The sequence below is a fragment of the Lissotriton helveticus genome, chromosome 4_1 (assembly GCF_964261635.1).
Source record: "Lissotriton helveticus chromosome 4_1, aLisHel1.1, whole genome shotgun sequence".
Taxonomy (NCBI): domain Eukaryota; kingdom Metazoa; phylum Chordata; class Amphibia; order Caudata; family Salamandridae; genus Lissotriton; species Lissotriton helveticus.
Window position 1 is genome coordinate 1,155,511,882 of NC_136063.1, and position 23,971 is coordinate 1,155,535,852.

Consider the following 23,971-nt stretch of genomic DNA (forward strand, 5'->3'; position numbering starts at 1 on the left):
GCCTCAACCCTACACTCCCCCTACCCAATCCACCCATTCTGCCAACACATATGTTGCCTCCTCCACATCCCCATCATCCACCCCCCGCCCACCTCATCCCCACCCCCCTCATACATCGCACCCACCCGCCCCTACCTCCCAGACTATGCTCTCCCCTTACACACCCCACCCCACCATGACATACCAACCCACAGCTCAATCCTCACCTCCCAAGCAGCCCCTTACTCCCCACCCACCAATACACTCATACACACCCCGACCCCAACACACAGATCGAATACTGGCACACACATTCCCATCATCCACCCTCCCCCCACTTCATCCCCACCCTCCTCAGGCATCGCACCCACCCGCCCCTACCTCCCAGAGTACCCTCTCCCCCGACACACCCCAACCCATTGTTATCTACCAACCCTCAGATCAACCCTCACTTCCCACCCAATCCCTTACACCTCATCCACCAACACACTCAATCACTCCCAAGCTGCACCACACAGACCGAATACTGGCACACACATCGGCTCTCCTCCACACCGAACCCGAAAGCCCCCCCCCTCCTGTCCTCTTTTCACTCCCAGCTCCACCCACTACTGCTATTTACCAACAACAACCATCCATATCACCTATTGTACCCACACTAATTGCCCCTCCACCCATCCATGCAACATCACCCACTACTCTTCTTGGGCCTACCACACACACAGTGGAAAGTATCAGTCTCAATAGAATTATGTCTGAACTCCTACAAATCAAAGAAGAACTCCACACTGTCAAAAAGATGATTGCTAGACAACTAACGCACGTCAGATCAACGTACAAGGCTAGATCAAGTTACCCCCCTATTCACATCTCACACATTCCCAAGCACAATCGCCCCTCATGGAACTCCATCCCACCCCCCAACCTCCCTTCCCGCCCTATCCGATGCACTAACCCATTCTTGGAGAAAGATATTTGCTCCCTCTTACTCTCCTATAATCCCCTTCACATCTCCCCTAGCGCCACGACACACACGATTTGGGCTATCACCTCTAATCCACACAGACCCGCCACTAACAACAATAGAGGAATCAGTGATAATAACCATAGAAGAATCACACTCACACCCGATCCCACCCCTTCTCTCATGACACCCCTTCTCAAATGCACCCTCCTGAACTGTAGATCGGCCGCTAGACACGCAGTAGATGTCGCCGACCTCATCATCTCTAATGAGCTGGACTTGATTGTACTAACAGAGACATGGCTTACTGAATCCTCCTCACCCCTTCTGGACATTTTGGTACCACCTAACTATGACATCATCAGACTTGACAGAAGTGAAAAAATTGGGGGAGGAATAGCATGCATACACAGGAGCAACTTATCAGTAAACAGAGCCATATCCCCCACATTCTCCTCTTGTGAATACATGTGCATCGACATCACCAGTAATGGTACGGCAGTTTGCTCTCTTCACATCATATATCATCCTCCGCGTGATAACCTTACTTTCACTGAACACTTCATGGAAATGATCACAAGAACCATCGGACGCCAAAACACCCAAATATTCCTAGGCGACTTCAATCTCCATTGGAATGACAATGATGATTCAACGGTCAACAGTCTCAAAAACTTCATCGACGTGCTTGACCTCGCCCAAATCTGCAACAGCCCCACACACAAAAAAGGTGCAATCCTGGACTTAATAATTTCCTAAAACAATTCCATCCAGCTTGACTCAATCCTCCCCTGTGATTGGTCAGACCACCACATCATTACTTTCTTCATCAGGGAAACAGTGAAACTTAACGCAGCCCAATCTGCTAAACCAAAAATTTGGAAAAGAGACTTGAAAAAACTCAAGCCCAACACCTTGCCCATTCACTCACATAAACTACTCCTGCCTCCGGAGGACCTCTCCTCCGTAAATGACCTCACCAATCATTATCTAAACACAATGACAACGGTTATCAATGAAGCCGCTCCTCTACAACTAAAGAGAGTTCCTTCTAAAAACTCTAAACCCTGGTTCAATGACCTGCTGAACGATGACAGACGCTCTTTTAGAACCTCAGACCGTCTCTGGAGATCAGTCCCTTCTGCCAAACACCTGAAAACTCTAAGAAGGAAGAGAAAAGACTATTACAGAAAGATCAAACGCACTAAAGCCGAATTGTTCTCTTATCAACTAGATTAGGCAAGAAATAGACCCAAAAAATTGTTTGAATTAATCAAATCACAATCTAGAGACAAACGTGAACAACTACAAGATACCTCAGGCACCCACCCACTTGTGAAGAATTCTCTGCTTTCTATAACACCAAAACAGAAAACATCAAGAGGGATCTTCTCAATGACCTCACAGTCCTACAGTCTTACCCTCCTATAACAATACCTCCCTCTTCTCCAACTCCGCCACAACAAACAACCTCAAAACTTCAACTAAAAAATGATGCAGCCTGGTCTTCCTTCGACTCATACACTAAAGAAGCTGTAGGCAAGATTCTGAGCACCCTCAAGCCAGCCAATCATACCACCGATCCTCTCCCTGCTAACGCAGTTAAAGATCTAACCCCTCTGATCCTGCCGCTCTGGAGCAAGATCATCAACAGCTCTCTACATCAAGGGTGCATCCCTGACGTCCTCAAAATAGGGCAAGTCACACCCATCCTAAAAAAAAACACAGCTGACCCGATGGATCTTAACAACTATCGACCTATTTCGAACAGCCCTACCCTAGCCAAACTCTTGGAAAAATGCGTCGCCCAACAATTGACAAAACATATTGACCTCTTCAACCTCCTTGACAAACACCAATCTGGCTTTAGAGCAGGGCATAGCACCGAAACAGCCATGACTCACATTATCGATGATGCGCTACAAATACTCGACCAGAATGGATCATGCCTACTCATCTTGCTAGATCTCTCCTCTGCCTTCGATACAGTCAAACATGAGAACCTTACTGAACTACTGAACCTCAGAATGGGTCTATCAGGGTCAGTGCTCAATTGATTTACCTCCTTTCTTCAAAACCGGACCCAAAAGTTCAAGGTCAATAACTCCTTCTCCAAACCAGTACCAGTAACTCTTGAAGTCCCACAACGGTTCGCTCTATCTCCCACACTTTTCAATCTATTTGTGGAACCTCTTACTGTCTTGTTGCAAGCATCCAACGTCCAATTTCGCAGATGATACACAACTCTATCTGAAGATTCATACTCCTGAAGATGTCAAACTACTCAATCAAACACTGGTGAACGTCCAAATATTGCTAACTGAGAACCATCTCAAGCTCAACGCACTCAAAACTGAATTCCTACTTATGGCTCCACTCTCCAAAATTCCCCTCCTCCAGGATTGGTTCAAACACCTCACGGCATTAAACGTGCAGCCAACAATCATTGACTCAGCTAAATCTCTGGGTATAACCCTTGATGGCAACCTCAAAATGCATAAACACATTGCCAATGCAACAAAAGGAGCAAATTTACGGATTAATATTCTAAGGAAACTTAAACCCTTCCTACCAAAAAATGACTTCAAGACGGCAGTTCAAGCTCTAGTTATCCCCCAGATCGAATACGGAAGTGTCTCTCTTTGCGGTCTCCCCAAAGCTACAACAGCACCTCTAAGAGCCACCATCAACGCTGCAGCTAGGCTCATCACGGGCTAAAAAAAAAAGGTGCCACATCTCCCCCGACCTAAAAGCATTGAACTGGCTACTATGGGAAGCCAGAATTCACCTAAAAATAGCATGCTTGACCCACAAAGCCATTCACCATAAAGCACCCAGCTATCTCTCTCGGAAACTGTCTATCTCGGGAGGTAAGAGATCCACAAGAAGTGCAGAAAGCCTATTTCTGAAACCACACAGATTTAATAAGGCGAAATCTTACAAACACTCCTTCTCAGGGATGGCTCCTAGGATTTGGAATGCACTACCCCCTGAAACCAGACTTACCACTTCTACTGCACTGTTCAAAAAGGAAGTAAAGGCGATTCTCAAGGAAAAATTCACATGAGCCTCACTGAAATTCACGACCTATATAGATGCAAACAGACAATCTACATGGCACTTTGGCTCTCTCGGCCGCAGCTTTCTCTGTATCCCATTTAGCTCAACTTAGGATTCAGTTTTTGATCCACCTCTCTTGTCTGTTTTATTTCTGCACACTATATCCACACATGTCTGTATTTCTGTACTGTGTATTTCTGTATGATGTTTTATATCTCTTACTGCTTGATATATACTGTTATTGTGTACTGTTTTTGTATAAATTTCATTGCTTGTAAAGCACTCTGATATCCGCAAGGGTCTGGTTCGCGCTCTATAAAACTTTCAAAATAAATAAATAAATATGTGTGACTTTGTGATTCCTGTCTGACATGTACTGCTTGTAGCAAATGTGCGGCATCAATGTCTATTACATAGCCTCATTGCTGCTCCTCCATCCCCCTAGGCCTATTTACTATTGTGCATAGCGCAGCTGCATCACTTGCACTCCTACGGCACACCATTGTCATGCCTGTCTGCACATGTCCACAAGCCTGACAACAAAATAGTGATGTTGTGCGCTGAAGGTGGGCGGCCACTAGTGTGTAGGCCTATGGTAAGGATAGAGCGGACACAGATGTAAAGTTCATGGCTGGCTCAACTCGCGATGCAGTTGAGGGTATACCTTTGGCTTATGCTGCGGTAATAGTGACACACACAACAGTTGGCATTTATGATCCCTGACCCCGAGCGGTCTTGCGCTCCCTATGTTAACAAAACAACCGGGTTTTGATTCACAGCGCTCCCTCATTTACCGCTTTGGCCGAGCACGCACTCCGGGGGCATGCTACCTACCAACATTGGCCATTGTGGGACGATGGTGCTGACACTATAACAGAGACACACACATTAGTTACTTCCTTGGCAAGGCCAAAACCTAACCACGCCCAGTGCCCCGGGTTGATTAACCACACCCCTAAGCTGGACTGTCGTACGCAAGTCCACTCTGCTGACGCTCACAGGGGGATACGACAAAGCTACATGTCCCAGGTCTACCCCACTGCCTGGGGTAAAATGGTTGTGTCCACTGTCTACTACACTCCAGACACCAGCAGTGTATGTCAACATGGATATGTCTGTGGTCTGCATACTGCAGTTTGGCCAGCACATCCACGCCACACTTGGCATTCTGTAAATTCTCATTCATGGGTCACTTGCCTTCTTAGCATATGGCTGGTTCCCTCCTCTCCTCATAGTCTGCTATTGTGTGGCTGAGGTGCCATGCCATTGATGGCTCATGTACATGGCTAGCCCAGGTTACCACAGTCAGTTGTGCTGTCGTGTCTGGTGGGTGGGCATGTTGTTTGGCATGTGGTATGTGGGTTTGTAACATGTGCATTAGCAGAGTTGTGTGTTGCATGATTGTGGAGTTGGGGTGTGTGGTGTGTTCATTTGGTACTTACCAACGAGCAGGGCATTTCCATAGGTGCCATCCTGGAAGCACCGGTTGATGATGAACTGGCAGAAGATCTAGGAATCATGCACACTGCCTGGGTAGTTGGCAACGACATTGGTGAAGAGTCCACGGTGGTCCACCATTGCCTGCACATTGATGGAATGCGTGTGCTTTCTGTAGCGGTAATTGTGTGCAGTGTCGGCAGGCGGCACAAGTAGGACATGTGTGCAGTCAATTGCCCCCAACATCTGCGGGAAGACAGCTATGGCGTAGAATCTTGTCTTGGTCTCCAGATGTTCCTGCGCAATGTGGGGAAATTGAAGGTGCTGGGGTACCAGGGTAATGATGGCATCCAGAACAGGTGTGATGTACTTGGATAGGGCTGGGTTTGGGACTCCTCCGACCCTGGCAGTTGTTGGTTGGAAGGTACCAGAGGCCAACAGATGCAGCCTGCCATCAGCTTTGTCTGCGGAGGGATGTTGGTTGTCTGCTGTGTTGGTAGCGTCAGCCTGTGGGCAATGATGTTCAGGATGCGGAGGATGGTTGACCTTTTGAGCCTGTAGTGGGCAATGACATCCTCTGGTGTTAGGTATTGAGGCTGGTGAATTTTCTGACGGTCCGCTGTCTTTGCCTGCGCTGCCTCTATGGTAGTCCTGGGAGTGCGGGGAGGTTCAGGGGGGGGTTGCAGGCCTGGGGGTGGTAGCGTTGGGTGTTGTGGCACTCTTTGGGCTCAGAGCTGCATGATCAGTAGCTCCATGGTATCTGTGGTTCTGCAGGTGTAGCTCTGAGCTGGGCTCCCTATTATGGTGCAGTTTGTCATCCGACTTTACACCAGGTAAGAGCAGGCATTAAATCCCTGCTGCTAACGCACCTTATCGCCTGTTTTGGGATTTTATCGTTGATCTGGCTGGTCATCTGTGGCGATGTTTTTTGCGGCTGCTATCACAGGTAAACTGGTGATATCAGCTGTTAGCACCAGCTTGTGTATGGGGCGCTAAATTTATCGCCACTATGGCTGCGATAAACTGCCGATAACTCGTGATAAGTCCTTGAGAATATGCCCCTCAGTGTTTAACTGCCACCATTTCTCCCATAATGTGGCTGTTGTGACAATACACTACAATACATAAGTCACGCCGAAAAAAAGCCACATATCTTTTTTCCCTTGTCTTAGGGGTGTAGGGATACATTGCGTGTTTAGGTTCTTAATGGTAACAGATTGTTTTTGGGAAGTGTTTCCTGTGGGCGATATCAGTAGATTAGTGAACCCTAACAAAACCATAGATTTCCAAAATATGCTAATGGTCTTAAGGTTGTTGGTAGATATCTAACTGTTCCTGACTTGCCAGCCTGTAGACCTAGCACAGTTTAGCAAGGATTATTTTTGTCAAAACTCAAATGTCTCACTTGTACTGAAATTTGTGAGTGAAGAAGAGTCACCTAGGTATCACTACCACCAGGCCAGCTAAACATTAGCATTGTGGGGCATGCTTGGGCTTTAAAGAACTGCTTATCTTCCATATGTGCAGCAAGGTCAGTGGCACCGGGGTCCAGATCCCTTAATGGTCGGCATAATCCTGATTATAGCTTTATTTCATATTTCAGGCAGTAGCCAGGAGGCCCATTCAGTTCCTTTCACCAGATTACAGGACTACTGTACTGCCTGTAACTATCTTTTGGCTCACTAGACCCATAAACACAGAACCAATAAAAAATTCTCTGAACAAACTTTGGCCAAAATCATGGTTAGCAGTAGTCTACTTTAGGGGACAATATCTATCAATAAGAACAGGAAAACCTAACAAAACCAAATAATTTAAAACTTATAAACAGCGTAAGGAGACTTTGTTTGTGGTTTCAGGCTGGGTAAATTGCCACTGCAACACATTAGTCTGAAAATCAACCTTCCCTTTCTCCTTTGCACAAGAAATGCCTCTGGAGACAGTTGTTTTCTTAAGCTTTGCTCCTGTCTGCTTTCTCTGTATTTATTTTAAGGCGTTTTTTTTATAAAGCATATTTTTGAAACTAACTGCTTTAATCTGGTTTCTACCACGTCTGCAGAGAGACTGTAATAAACGTTTACCAGCTTTATGCGAAAAATGAAGTTACTCTTCAGACCGCACTCTGCTCCTCCATTATGTTTCATCTACTTCCTTCTATCTTAGGTTTCACAGTGTTTGCTTATTACAGCTGAATTCAATTACCATAGCCTGTTGGGACGTAAGGTTTTCGACAGGCTGCAGTCTGTGCTTATGGGTATATCTCACAGAGGATATATGTGTGTTATGTGCCACCTACAATACTTTGCTTTTTTCTAATTATGAAGCGCTGTTTCAGCATCATACTGAAAGAGCCGCCACAAGCTTCAGATTTGTTCTGGACTCACAATCCGATGGTTCTTTTTCGCAGCATGGAAGTGTAAACAGGAGAAAAGTTGTTAGGACACAATCAATGAGCCAATAACTCCTTTAGATACATAATATCCATGACAACTAACTAAGGTTAGTTCGGTTTATTACAAAGCCAAAAATAAATGAACATAAAGAAACCTCAATACAAGAGTATAGAAATACAAAGGATTTAGCATGAAGCCAAAACTGCGTATCCAGTTTTGGCAGTGCAGCATAAACAATACTATTAGTTCAAGAAGTAAAATACAGAAAATCAGGAAGCAGGAGTTCAAATTTCCCTGCATCAAGGGTTGGAGAGTTAAAAGCATTAAATCTGTCCCTACTCTAGCAATAATGTGACATCCCAAAATAAGAATTTTCAGAATTTGGAAAAAGGTGTCAGCACGTGGAGGATCCCTAAGAAGTCTCTCCACGATCAATGGGTCAAGTAGCATAAAACTACCAAAGAAAAAGCTCATTCTAGGATGCTCTCTCTCTGAAGGCAAAAGAGAAGTGGTGAGAGAGCACAAGTCTGAAAAATGTATAAGTGCACCATATTTACAAGCACGTAGTTAGTTTAAACATGCTTTGCACACGAGTGTTTTATATCTAGAAGTGAAATACACAGAGTGCCTTATATTCAGTAGTGAAATGTATAGAATGCTTAAGTAGAATAATAATAATCATAACTGTGTGAGATTGATGTAGAAATGTTTGGGATGAATATGAAAACCTCACGTTCTCATGTTAAAGGAATCATGTAAGAGTTGAATGGAACTCTGAAAACCAGTTACATTGTGTAGGCCTTAGGGCAATTCACAGCAAATCTAAACGTGCTGCTAAAATAATGTGAGATGGGGTTAACGTGGTTCTTCCAAAATTGTATTATCAAAACTTAGTACGGGAATATATGCTTTATAGATGTGTTGTTTTAGAAACGTATGCTAGTTAAGAATGCTGTTTAAATCAAGTTAATGTTTTAGAGTGCAGGGACCCGCTTCATGTAAATCAAGTAGGCCTGAACTGATAATGTCATCTCCTTTGATGTGCCATGTGCTCATTAGAAGAGAAGTCGAGAGGCGTCCAGTGCAGAGCTTCACGTGTGCTTTATGACCTATAGATATGGTGGAGTTTGGAATTTGAGGCCCACTGTGGGACGGCCTGTATGTATGCAGGTGCGAGGGGTCCTAATCAGTCGAAATGAATAGAGCCTTGTTCAGTGGCGCTTGGCGCAGGCCTGTAGGAGTCTTCAGGAATTTCAGGGGGTATAGGCGCACTGGAGAAGAAGCCTGGGAACCAAGGTCAACTTTAACGAGGGTCTTGAAGAGTACCATCATGGAGTTTACCGCGCAAAGATGTACCACGTGAGGGGCGTCCCAAGGGGCGTTCCTATCAGAAATGTGATTTGGTATTAGGGAAAGCGACCCGGGAGGAGAGCAGAGCAGATGATTTTGGGAGCCTAAGGAAGCGGATGGGTAGGCAGATAGACTGATCAGGAGAGACCCATTATCAGAGAAGAGACAAAGAGAAGTGCGTGATCTTCTTAGGAAGTCACCACGGCTGACACCTAGAGGGGTAAAAGATCTTGTTAAGTAGGGATGTCATTTAGAGTAGTGTAGGGACAGACTAACCTGAATTTTCTTTTCTGTAATGACTTTGAGGTTGCAACTTGTATCCATTTTGGCAACGCTCATGATATTCGAAATTGTACTCATTATTCTGTTTTGTAGACTTAGACTATTCAAAGAATTCATGTTCATAGTGATACCAGTTTCTCTTTTGAATCTCATCTTAAGAAGTTTGTATCTTCAGTTATCTTTGACTTTATATTAAATCTTTGAAACTTAATCCTGCTCAGTGGTCATTTAGAGTGGTGTAAGTTCTTAATTGATTGACCTATTGTTAGATTACCTTTTACTCAATGACAGGTACCAACGATCCAGTCGACTTGGTTTGGGATCTGGTAAGGTAACTAGTAACCAGTAATCCCGCGTTAACAGTTCGTAGCAGAGTAGGATGGTTATCTTCTTGAGGAAGGTAATCTAGAGAGGTTAGTTTACCCCAAGGCCCCTAGACGTCGAGAGACGAGCAGCGAAAGAATCGTGCGCCGAAAGGTGCAGACGGTGCGAGAAAAACAGCAGTATCGGAGGAGAGTGAGTATAACAAGGGTCATGCGTGAACAGATTGCGGTGTTTTGTGTTGTATTTGTATTGTAATGTCTTGCGGAGTTGAATGCCTGTAGTGTGAATGAGAGAAGGTTGTGAGCGCGCGCAATCTGGTAAACTGGTTACCTGGTAAACGGGTGAACTGGTGAAATCTTAAGTTCAGGCCAGAGCTTAAGTGGTTTTGGGTGTATCGAACATCCAGGGTAGTTGTCGACCATAGTACGGAGGTCACGAGGTACCATTGACCGCCGTGGATCCGAGATAGGGGGAGTGTAAGGGTGAGTGTATGAGTAACGGACGCTGGTCGAAAGTTACTGCGTGTGAGTAACCTATCGGAGAAGGCGATTGTCTGGAAATAAACGGAAAGACATTTCGTCAAGTTAAGGTGACAACTACAGAAAAGACTGTGGGCATACAGTCAAGAAAGGTGATCGCTTGCTTGGAAGGAAGTAATCATTTTTTCAGAGTATGAATGGGACGCGTGCATGACCGAGGAGACGAGCTGAGAAAGGAGGGGAACTGCTGCGAAGGGGGACGGGTGACGTCGGCTAGAGCCGCGCTGTGATTGAGCGGTTGGTGTGACGTTAGCTAGAGCCGCGCTGTGATTGAGCGGTTGGTGTGACGTTAGCTAGAGCCGCGCTCTGGTTGGGCGGCTAGAGTGACGTCGGAGGAAAGTCGCGTACGGATAGGCCAGTTAGTGAGAACTGCGCTGAGATTGGTGGAGTGTCATCAGGAAGTAAACAAACGCGGAGAAAGAGAGAAATCATGAAGTGTTTTAAGTGTTTGAAAGGGATTTTTAAACGAAAACGAAGTGAACATTATTATGGGGAAGAGGCTCCGCCGGAGGGTACACCAGCTCATTATATGGCAACGAATGTTGGGCTGCATACCATATTATGGATTGGGGCTTGGAATAAGCTTACGGAAGGGAATGAGGAAATGCAGTTCCCGAGGTACGGGACGTTTAAGTTAGAGGTGTTACATCGGCTAAAAGCAACTATGTCCTCATTGAAACACTCACCTAGACCTACACAGTTTGAGGCCCTTAATGCATGGATTAGGGCAGCGCACGACCGAAATTTGAACAGGCGTCAACAAAGACTGACGCGATCGGTAAGAGCAGTGCGAGATTCTAAATGGGATGAGGAAGCAAAGCGGTGGAGGGTACAGGCTATTGAGGTGGAAAAAATGTATCCGATGAGGGAGGTGGCAGGAGGAGGAAACCTCATGGACGAAGACGAGGAAAGCGAGTCGGAAGACAATCTGATAAACAGATTGTTAATGGATAGACCACCTCCGAGAGTGGGGGTGATAGAAGATAGGGGGCTCGCAAGGGAAGATGGGAATGCCATAGAGGGGTATACACCACTCCCTATATCGGAATGGACACCTATCAAAGGCGGAGAAATACCTCAAAACAACACTGTACAGAGTGTAGTGGGAAGGTTTGTGGTGCAGAAAACGCCAACCACCGAAAGGGTTGAGTCTGTTGGATTGCCAGATGCTCTCCAAGTGCCTGTTACCATAGGACCCATAGTATCGATCTATAACCCTGAGAGAGATAGAGAGGAAGAACAGAGGCAATTGGATATAGAAAGGATTGAGATGGAAAGGAGGAATAATGTGACAAATGCATGGAAACAATTGCCAGGATCGGTAACGTGGAATACCCCATTAGACACAACTGTAGGTCCCAATTCAGGACAGGGAGGTCCGAGAGGACCAATGGATCTAAGGGGACCGCGGCCAAAGTCCTATACAGAATTAAGAGCTGATTTGAGGGAATGGGATGGGTCCGCAGTAACCCCGAGTAACAGGTCAAGAACAGAACCAGAGTGGGAAAGCAGAGGTAACGGGACTGTATCTCATTGTGGGGCCAGCGAAAGCAGTCAGGGGCGGGAAGGCCAAAGTCAGGAGAATAGAGGGGTTACACGTCCTACGGATGAGAGGGAACAGCAGGAGCAAAATAGTAGGAGTGTAGAGTGTGAGGAAATGTCCCGTCTCTGGGAGAAAGGGGGAGATCAGATGGTACAGGCCTTTCAGAATAGGTTTAGGTGCCTTCATCATGTACTCGGGGAAGACGTCCAACAGTGGAGGAAAGAGAACAGTGATAGGTCCCGCCATGCTTCGAGTAATCAAGAATCACAGGGAAATAGTGAGGAAAGGGGGAGCAGTGGAATGCCTTACTATGTACCCAGAGAAAACAGGCAGAACGGGGAAGGCGGGAAAATGAGAAACAAGGAAGTATTTCACCATCCACCCCGAGAGGATGGAAAAGCATGGGACCTAGAGAGATGGGAACAGGGGAGGACTCCCTATAACTCACCAGTGCCTAGGCGCCGGACTAGGAGCTGGGACGGGAGGGACGTGGAAGGAGCATCTGGAGCCGAGGTACTGAAGGCTGCGATAAAGGTTAAAAGGCTTGATGTCTCCAGTCTAAAATCCGATCTAGATGAGATTATAGAAGGGACGGTGCCTTTAGAAAGGATCGATTTGTACGAACAAGATGAGCTGCTGTTCATAGCGAAGGATATTACTAGAAGAGCTAGAGCGTTTCATGAGAAACTGACTAATTTGGCAGACAGGTATGCTGTAGATTTATCTAGGACGAGGGCATTACAGAGTAACCATAGACTACAATACTCAGACCAAGACCTAGATGAGAAGAGGACTACTGGATTGAAAACACACATAAGAGAGTTGGTATCTGGAATAAGAGTGTGGAGAGAACTGGACAAATGGGAAGAAAGGTGGTCGAAAAAGGGCACAGTTAGACGAAGTACAAATGTGATGACCCCCGAGGGAAGGGTAATGCGTATGGAGGCATTCCCTTTGCGAGAAATATCAAACGGAAATTATGTACATGTGCCCTGGAGTAGAGGAGACTTAGCTGCATTTACCAACTCATTTCCGAAGTTAAGGGACAATCCAGTTGAGTGGTATAAGCAGGTAGAAAGGTTTGTAAAGATCTCGAAAGTATTGTGGATTGATTTGAATACGTTGTTTGACATCGTGGTCCCATCTGATTTGTGGACCCCGTGCAAGACTAGTGTTGAATGGCCAAATACTGAACCAGTGAGGGATGTTCGAACTAATGGACCATCCGAGATTGTCATGCGAAAATATGAAAGGGTAATAGCTTGGCTGAAAGATAAGGTACCACCACAGGATATAGATTGGGTGAAGATAGATCGAACGAGGCAAGAACCGAAGGAGACCGTGCATGAGTTTTATGAGAGGTTGTTGAAAACATTCAAGCAATACAGTGGACTCGATGTAATGGATCCCAAAAATATAGGACAATTTGTGTCTAAGTTTGTTTTGGGGTTGAGACCTGATATTTGTTTGATGATTCAGCAACATTTAATCTGTTGGCAAAACAAACCACTCGATGAGATCTTACGTTATGCAAGATACTGTAGTGACGAGATAGATTCTAAAGCCAAGAATCTAAAGGAGAAATTGATGGTGGTGCAAATGCAGTCTGCTGGGAAGGGTGGCCAGCAGAAGCAGGGGATGGGACGAAAGCCAAACGGTCAGAATAAGGATAATGAGGAAGGGCAGAGACCTAGGGTAGACTTTGCCACGTTAAAGAAAACGACAAAGTGCCACCAGTGTCACCAGGTGGGACATTGGCGACGCGAGTGTCCCTTTAACCCTGAAAATGGAGAGTTAGAAGTTGAAGAACAGGTTCAGGAAGTTCCAGCTCCAAAGGGGACAGTTACAGGAAGCAAAGGGGCCAAAGGGGGGACTTCGGCTCCGCGAACACAGTTCCCTCAGCCACCGAAAATATCGACAGGGGGAAAGGTTTTCAAACAAATGCCTCTCTTTATCGAGGAAGAAAAGTGTTATTACATTGATCCATTGACAGGACACCGTGTGAGTAGTGAGGAGGACTGCACCCTCGGGGCAGTCTTAGAAGTGGATCAAAGAGGGCCGTTTGTTGAGGCAGAAGTGGCAGGGTGTCCTACAACGTTCCTAGTGGATACTGGAGCTACTCGATCAACTCTGAGATCAGCGGTGGTTCCAGACTTGCCGATGTCAGGGGAAACAATTCAGGTGGTAGGAGTCGCAAACAAAAGGCTGACTAGTCCATTGACAGAACCAGTGTCTGTGAAGATAGGAAACCATATGAACGAACATCAGTTTGTGGTTTGTGATTCGAGTCCTGTATGTCTGTTAGGAAGGGATTTGTTGTGCAAATTGAACTGCACAATATACTGCACCCCGCAAGGAGTGGAGGTACAGACTACGGACGATGATGCTACTTTCCAGGTGGCCAATTCAAAATCCTGTGTAGAATTATATCCTACTCTGACAGTAGAAGATCTTCCCCAAGACTTAAGAGATGCAGTGGCGTCAGAGGTATGGGATTTCACAGGAGAAGAAATAGGATTGATTAAAGGGGTAGAACCGGTAAAAATACTGGTTAAAACCAAATGCCGAGTTTCCAAGAACGCCTCAATACAAATTGTCCCAGGAAACGATTGCAGGAATAAAACCTGTGATCGAGTCAATGATACAGCAGGGAATACTGGAAGAAATTGTGGGTAGTCCTTGTAACTCCCCGATTATGGGTTTGCAGAAACCTAGTGGGAAATTCAGGATAGTGCAGGATTTACGAAAAATTAACAACATAGTCGTTTCATGTTGTCCCGTGGTACCGAATCCATCAGTGATACTGTTTCAAATACCATGTCAAGCAGAATGGTTTACAGTGATAGATCTTTGCCAGGCTTTCTTTTCAATCCCATTGGATGAAGAGAGCAGATATCTTTTCGCTTTTAAAATGAAAGATCGCGTTTTAACATGGTGTCGAATCCCACAAGGATTCACAGACAGCCCATCTATCTTCAACCAGTTGTTGAAAAAGAATCTCGAAAATCTAGTACTGCCCCAGAACTCGGTTCTGGTCCAATACATAGATGACCTACTTGTTGCGTCAGAGACAGAGGAAGCCTGTAAAACAGACTCAATTGCCTTACTGAACCATTTAGCCGAAAATGGACATAAGGTATCTCCGAGCAAGTTGCAGTATTGTCTGACAGAAGTACAGTATTTAGGGCACCGGTTAGAGAAAGGAAAACGTAAGGTGTCACCAGAAAGGATTGAGGCGATAATGAAGATGAATGCGCCTACGACACAGAGAGAAGTTAGAATGTTTCTAGGGATGGTAGGTTACTGCCGACAGTGGATAGTTAACTTTTCACTGAAAGCAAAGCCCTTACAGAAACTGACGCACAAGGAGGTGAGTGATCCGGTACCATGGGACGAAGAATGTCTGGTGGCGTTCTTGCAGCTGAGAGACGATTTATGTCGTGCTCCGGCTCTGGGAATGCCCGATTACGAGAAATCATTTTCACTCTATTGCTGTGAGAGAGAGGGATGTGCTTTGTCAGTCTTGGCACAGACCCACGGAAATGCCCGTAGACCAGTTGCATATTTTTCGGCTACGTTAGATCCAGTAGCCGCAGCGTTGCCCGGATGTCTCAAATCCGTTGCTGCAACGGGTGTCAGCATTGAAAGGAGCGAGAGTATTGTGATGGGACATCCAGTGGTGGTGTATGTACTGCATTCAGTTGAATTGCTAATGACCAGGACGAAGACGCAGCATCTGACTAATAGTAGGCTCACGCGCTACGAGCAAGTTATCCTTGCCGCGGAGAACGTGACACTCAGGAGATGCTCTGTCTTGAATCCTGCTACCTTGATGCCATTACCTACTGTAATAGAAGGCGAAGGATGTGAAGACCACGATTGCCTTGATGTGACTGAACTATGCACGAAACCCAGACCAGATATTGTGGATGAGCCATTGTCTGACCCCGATGAAATTTATTTTGTTGATGGCTCATGTTTAAGAGACGATACTGGTCGGTTGAGAGCAGCTTATGCTGTTTGTACCATTACTGGAGTTGTGGAAGCCGCTTGCCTGGAAGGAGTACATTCCGCACAGGTAGCAGAAATTATTGCCCTAACTCGTGCTTGCATAGCAGGAAACGGAAAGAGAGTCACCATCTACACGGACAGCCAATATGGGTTCGGGGTGGTTCACGATTTCGGGCAGTTGTGGTCTCAGAGGGGTTACATGACCTCCTCTGGTTCGCCCATTCGAAATGGAGAATTTGTGCGACTGTTGTTAGAAGCATTACAAGGTCCAGTTGACATTGCAATAGTAAAGTGTGTAGCTCATACTAAGAATACAGATTTTGTGTCACAAGGCAACAGATACGCTGATGAAGTCGCACGTTATTGTGCGGAACAAAATTATTCTTTCTCAAAGGTGGAAATAGAAGGTGCAGAAGAAAGGACAGAATTAAGCATGATGTTAGAGACCGTGGATACCTGGGAAGATTTGAGGGTAATGCAGGAGAACGCACCAGAAACTGAGAAAAAGGCATGGGAAACAGCAGGTTGTGTGCGAAGTGAAATGGATTTTTGGGTTTCAGCAGATGGGAGGGCTGTGTTACCTGAAGAATTAGCTAATCCCATGGCGAGAGAAATACATGGTCCAGTACATCTAGGAAGGGATGCTATGATGAGAGTGTTTAGGCAAACTTGGTATTGCCCTAAATTTAGAATAGCAGCAGAATCAGTATGTAAGCGATGTGTTACCTGCCAACAACTGAACGTAGGCAAACGAACACCAGTCACACTGAGTCACATTGGGAGGTCGGGGGGGCCTTTCAATAGAATGCAACTAGATTTCATCGAAATGCCAAGAGTTAATCGCCTTCGGTATGTGTTGGTGATTGTATGCGTATTTTCCAGATGGGTTGAAGCGTACCCTACACGTAGGTGCGATACACTCACAGTGGCTAAATTGTTGCTCAGGGAGTTGATACCGCGCTTCGGGGTGCCTGCCTCTCTGGAATCGGACAGAGGAAAACATTTTAACAGCGAAATAGTGAAGATGTTGTGCTCCACATTAAAGATCGATCAAAAACTGCATTGTAGTTATCGACCAGAAGCTTCAGGAATTGTGGAACAAGTGAACGGCACTTTGAAGAATAGATTGGCTAAAGTAGTGGTATCCACATCTTTGAGTTGGCCAGATGCTCTTCCTTTAGTGCTCATGAGCATGCGCAGCACCCCTGACAGGAGGACAGGTCTCTCTCCACACGAGATTCTGATGGGGAGGGCCATGAGACTTCCCACGGTTCCAACTGCTGCCCTATTGAATATTACAGATGATCTGATCTTGGATTATTGTAAAGGACTGTCTGACGCCATCCATTCTGTGTCCCTTCAGGTGCATGCGGCTGAAGTTCCAGCATCGAGGAACCTGTGTCATGACCTGAACCCAGGGGACTGGGTGTTGGTCAAGAAGCACATCCGGAAGAACTGCCTAGATGTTCGCTGGCGTGGGCCCTTTCAGGTAATCCTGATCACGAACACCGCGGTGAAGTGCGGGGGGCTGCCAAATTGGATCCATGCATCCCATACTCGAAGAGTTCCAGCACCCCTAGAAGAAACAGCTCCTATCCCAGACGAAAGCCTAGAAGTGGAAGAAGAGTCGCAAGAAGGGATCGAAGCAGCTGAGGGGGTGTCGGAAGAAGTTAGGAACGCCTCGGATCCAGACGAAGAGAGAAGGCAGGACGGCAGTGAGACTGAAGACGCAACTGAAGGAGAGAGTAGCAGTGAATACGATTCAGACACAGATCCGTACCAGAGCGATCAAGAACCGAGTGTGAGGACGAGAAATAGGAGAATAAGGCTTGGAGCTGCCACTTGGCCGGAAAGAAGAAGGAGGCTAAGTTTAAGGTCAGCCCAGGAAGAAACACTTGCTCCTATATCCGAAGACTTGGATCCAGAAGAAGATACCCAGGATCAGGCCGAGGAGGGTCTTAGAAGATCAAGAAGGGTGCGAGTGCCTAGCAGAAGGTACTCTACTCCCGATTGGACCTACCTCGTTGCAGATGTCTGTGGGACACAGAACCGGGAGGGTCAGGGAAGTGAACCTGGTCAGAACTGACCCGATCATCACAGTACAAATACTATTCCTGCTACCAGGGGCGGAGACCGAAAGGTTGCTGACACTCAACATCGTCTATCCTCCTCTTCTAAGCGGAATAAGAAAATTGATTTTAGAGACAGTTGATTTTCCGGTTTGCTGTTCACGATATCCAGTATTGGAGGGAACTCTTCTTCGGTTAGAAATGCTTGAGCGAGTAGTGGAAGTTCTTGGAGCGCTCATTGTTTTGGACTAACACTTTGTTGCAAAAAGACTTTTTGAAAGGACATTATTAAAATTACTGCAAAGATAACCTAGCGCCGAGTGGAAGAAGAAAAAATGGTAGGGGTTTCCTTTTAGCGGATGGAGAAGGGTTAGGGTTGTCTGTTTTCTACAGGACTTTAAACTGTTTTGCGGAGAAAATTGTCAGCGTCTCAGAGTTCAAAGAAAGAGACCTTGTTTTAAAGAAAGACTTTGTTCAGAGAGAAGGAAGAGTGAATGCTGGAAGAACATCCATAACTACACTGTTTGAGAACATGGAGGCTGGCAACCCGAACCGCAGGGCAAAATGTATAGTTGGCACACTGTTAGGAGTAGTGATTTACTACTGTTAATGATAAGGGAAACATCAATGATAAAGACAAGGCGTTGTTAGATGCAGAAATAAAAAGGTTACACACAGATGAGTCACAGGGAAATTTCAGGTCAAATGCTTATGCCAAGTTGCTTTATGAGTACATTGATGTCATGGAGGCGAAGAATTGCTACGTCTGTATGCAGTTACCAGCTTCTGTGGATGAGGGTATCAGATACCATCATCTTCCATTGACATATGGAATCACATGCAGTTTGTTGTTGAGCATATTCTATGGACGAGAAGGATTTGAGTATTATTTCTCGAATTTCGACTCGACATTGCCAGAGGTTCCAAATTACAAGCATTTGAACAAGTGGGACTATTACAAGAGCGAAGACAGATTACAGAAATGGTTTCTTCCATGGGGAACGATAGATACATCACATGCCCGAAGAAATAATCTGACTTGTCAAGTATCAGAAATTGAGAAGAAGTTTATAGGGCAGGTGGATACTCGATATAGAAGGCAGAATATTCAGAAAGCTTCAGGACATTGGGAGACAGATTGGACCAAAGAGGAAAGGGAACACCAAAGGAAGGGTAGTAAGGGTCCAATTGCTCTAGACAAAGAGAAAAGGGGGAAACTATGTATTCACAGAAGTTCTTCCTATTATGAAAATTTGTTTGTAGGGGAAGTTAGTTGTGAACATGCTTTCCAGTTGGAATACTACTCCAAGGATTTTTTGAAAGAAATGCAAGCCATACCAAATGTATATTTTGTGTGTGGAAGAAATGCCTATGTAAGGTTACCTGATAATTGGTACGGTTCATGCTATTTAGCAATTGTCTTTCCCAAAATATACCATGCTGAGGATTTAGAGACAACAAAGAGAGGAAAACAATCTAGGGGGAGAAGAGACCTTGCTGCTGAAGAAGTGGTTGGAGATGTATTTGGGGTGGTATTTCCATTTTTGGGATTGATATTGAATGACATTAGGATTAGGAGGTTAGCTACAGTCGTAGATAGGCTATCTGCCAGTACTGCTAGATCATTGATGCTGGTGGAAGGTGAGATGCAATCGATTAGGGCAATGGTTCTTCAGAACCGACTTGCTTTAGACGTTCTGTTAGCTAAAGAGGGAGGAGTCTGTAAGGCTTTGAAGGTCCAGGAGTGCTGCACTTACATTCCGGACAATTCAAAACCTCTAGAGAAATACATACGAAACATCACTGCAATTCACCATGAAATTGAGGATCTGACAAAGGTCAACGTGTGGGAAAAAGTAGGTCATGGAATGGGTAAAGTTGGAGGTTGGTTTGCCAACCTAGGAAAGGGTATCGTTTGGTACATACTGAAACCCATCATCATAATTGTGATTTGTGTAATCACTTTATGGGGACTGGTGCGTTTGTATCAGTGGTATAGAGCAAATAGGTTGCAGAGATCTATGAGGAAACAGGAGAAAAAGTTGACAGCGATGCAGGACACTCAATACAGGAGTCTGAAAGCATTGGAGACAATGAAAAGAGGTGGCACTGCCACGACTTCACTTTGAAGGGTTCTACATTTTTGTGATGGTGTCTTGATGGTGATGACCCCTGAAGGTCATCAAAGGGGGGATTGAGAGAGCACAAGTCTGAAAAATGTATAAGTGCACCATATTTACAAGCACGTAGTTAGTTTAAACATGCTTTGCACACGAGTGTTTTATATCTAGAAGTGAAATACACAGAGTGCCTTATATTCAGTAGTGAAATGTATAGAATGCTTAAGTAGAATAATAATAATCATAACTGTGTGAGATTGATGTAGAAATTTTTGGGATGAATATGAAAACCTCACGTTCTCATGTTAAAGGAATCATGTAAGAGTTGAATGGAACTCTGAAAACCAGTTACATTGTGTAGGCCTTAGGGCAATTCACAGCAAATCTAAACGTGCTGCTAAAATAATGTGAGATGGGGTTAACGTGGTTCTTCCAAAATTGTATTATCAAAACTTAGTACGGGAATATATGCTTTATAGATGTGTTGTTTTAGAAACGTATGCTAGTTAAGAATGCTGTTTAAATCAAGTTAATGTTTTAGAGTGCAGGGACCCGCTTCATGTAAATCAAGTAGGCCTGAACTGATAATGTCATCTCCTTTGATGTGCCATGTGCTCGTTAGAAGAGAAGTCGAGAGGCGTCCAGTGCAGAGCTTCGCGTGTGCTTTATGACCTATAGATATGGTGGAGTTTGGAATTTGAGGCCTACTGTGGGACGGCCTGTATGTATGCAGGTGCGAGGGGTCCTAATCAGTCGAAATGAATAGAGCCTTGTTCAGTGGCGCTTGGTGCAGGCCTGTAGGAGTCTTCAGGAATTTCAGGGGGTATCGGCGCACTGGAGAAGAAGCCTGGGAACCAAGGTCAACTTTAACGAGGGTCTTGAAGAGTACCATCATGGAGTTTACCGCGCAAAGATGTACCACGTGAGGGGCGTCCCAAGGGGCGTTCCTATCAGAAATGGGATTTGGTATTAGGGAAAGCGACCCGGGAGGAGAGCAGAGCAGATGATTTTGGGAGCCTAAGGAAGCGGATGGGTAGGCAGATAGACTGATCAGGAGAGACCCATTATCAGAGAAGAGACAAAGAGAAGTGCGTGATCTTCTTAGGAAGTCACCACGGCTGACACCTAGAGGGGTAAAAGATCTTGTTAAGTAGGGATGTCATTTAGAGTAGTGTAGGGACAGACTAACCTGAATTTTCTTTTCTGTAATGACTTTGAGGTTGCAACTTGTATCCATTTTGGCAACGCTCATGATATTCGAAATTGTACTCATTATTCTGTTTTGTAGACTTAGACTATTCAAAGAATTCATGTTCATAGTGATACCAGTTTATCTTTTGAATCTCATCTTAAGAAGTTTGTATCTTCAGTTATCTTTGACTTTATATTAAATCTTTGAAACTTAATCCTGGTCAGTGGTCATTTAGAGTGGTGTAAGTTCTTAATTGATTGACCTATTGTTAGATTACCTTTTACTCAATGACAGGTACCAACGATCCAGTCGACTTGGTTTGGGATCTGGTAAGGTAACTAGTAACCAGTAATCCCGCGTTAACAGTGGTGTGCTATCACTAATTCCAAGACCAATTATTCACAGGTGAGATCCCATGGTGCACTGCTAGTCACGCCATCTATCCTGGGTACAGTCTAGAAGGAAATTTCCCACAATGTCAATGGTGGGCTTCCCTCGTTACTTTTTGTCTTTGGTTCAGAGGCCCTCCACTGTGTGAAGCACAACAACCTTCCTTTATCGACTCAGATTCAACAGCACATATAAAATTCAAACTGTTAATTCGAGAACTAGAGTTTCCAGGCAGTTGCATGTCAGTCCTATGAATTTACTTACATTTAAATGACATGATTATTATGTGCATCCAGTACATGAACATTTGTCAGTGGTACAACATGAGTTCTTCACGTAATTTTTTTCTGCTAGTTAATTAATTTTTTATGTTGATTCTCCATGCTACTTTAGAATGGCTTAAAATGCATCATGTTTTCATGGTAATGCATTTCACAATTCTAATGTTTCAGGTTAACACGAATGATTATATGAGGGCATGCTCTCCGTGTGGTTATGATGCACCCCTACAACTGAAATTACATTTCCGCTTCATCAGTACTCTTTCCCTTGCTTTCTGTTCCATTTTTCCCGTAGATTTCTATAGCGCAAACTTGACCCGAAGGTATCAGAGCGCTTTACTCGAGCCCCAGTTGCATTACACAAGGACATATTCATTTTTGTTAGGCACTGGGAGATTAAGTAATCTGCTCAGAATCACAGGATGTTGAGCGTCACTGGGGAGACTCGAACCCGGTTCCCCGGGTGCCAAAATAAAAGTCGCGACAGTCAAATTATTTGTGGATTTTGTATAGTCCTTTAGTTGGGAGAAAATACAGTAGAGTTCCCGAGGACAAGCAGGAGGTGTCATAAAACCTTGTATTACCCCTCTCTAACATCTCTCATATAGCCACGAATATATGATCTAATCATAATGATCAACAATTTGAAAGTGTGCAAGTGTGACGGCCAGTTTCCAAAAGTGAATATGTAAAATAAAGGGCCAAAGGTGTAGTCAGAAGATCCTTTGCCAAGGATCAAACAATTTGCTCAGGCAGCAGTAACACGATTCCATTATAAAACAACACAATCCGAGGCATGTAACGTTGCCACCACATCACATTCAATTGACTCTGAGACTGCCTGCTGTCTTCCCCAGGGTTTCCTTTTCACATAGTGTAACAATAGAAGTTCCTAATCATTTACCTATGAAAAGCCCTTTTCGGGATTTATTGTACACACATTGTGTAGTAAAAATGGTCGTAGAGAAATATATGCTAATAGTGACAGCCAAGAACACAGACCTTGGCCCTTAATTTGGCTGGTATTAATGACCAGATCTCGTAGTTACAGAAAGTACAACTTCCGCATTTAATAACAACTGTGGTACAAGGAATGCACTCCCAAGGAAATGACACTATACACATTTTCATTGTTGATTCTGCTGCCATCATACGTTGGTGAAATAACTAATTTACCATCGGATGATAAACATCATTAACCTATGGTAATACTGACACAATGGCTGGCAGGGGCCAGTGAATATGCGTGACACTGTGATGGAGTCACTCATTATACGCATGCTATTTTTTAACACAATGCTGGTTGTTTCAAGTAGTCTCTCCCAATTTATCTCCATTAGGTAACTAAAATAAGCAAGTTAAATGAGAAATATCCTGTCTGTCCATGTTTTCATTCTGAAGGAATGATTTTTTTGTTTTAAATGCAATGCAATCATTCAGTTGATCTTTATTCATTAGTCAAAGTGGCCATGAAAGATACAACAAATTCAGAAATTGGCAGTATATTTAATGTAAACCATATGCATAAAAAACAGTAACATTCATTCAACATACAGAGTAAGTATCAAATCCAAAGACTAGAAAAAGTATACAAACTTGCCCAGCAACAGCTAAAAAAGGACAATTTTAAATTGCAAAAACAGAGAAATCAGAAAACACCAATATTCATTAAAAAGTGCACAGTACAATACGAATGATGCAAATACATACAATTATGCAAAATACTATCTCACTCAGTATAAATTAAATAAGAAAATAAAAGGTATTCAAATCTACAGGCAAACAAATATATGCAATCTAGCCCAAGAAGTGTTGAACAAATTACACTTTTAAAAAGTAAAAACAGGAAGTTAGAAAACATCAGTATTCATGAAAAGTGCAGAGTGAGATTCAAATGATACTCGCCTCATACAATTATGCAAAGTACTATCTAACACAGATAATATTAAACAAGAAATAATTAAAATATGTCTGCAAATTCCGATAATAGCATTATTGTAAAAGCATCCTGCGACGCATGGCACTTTGTATGCAGGT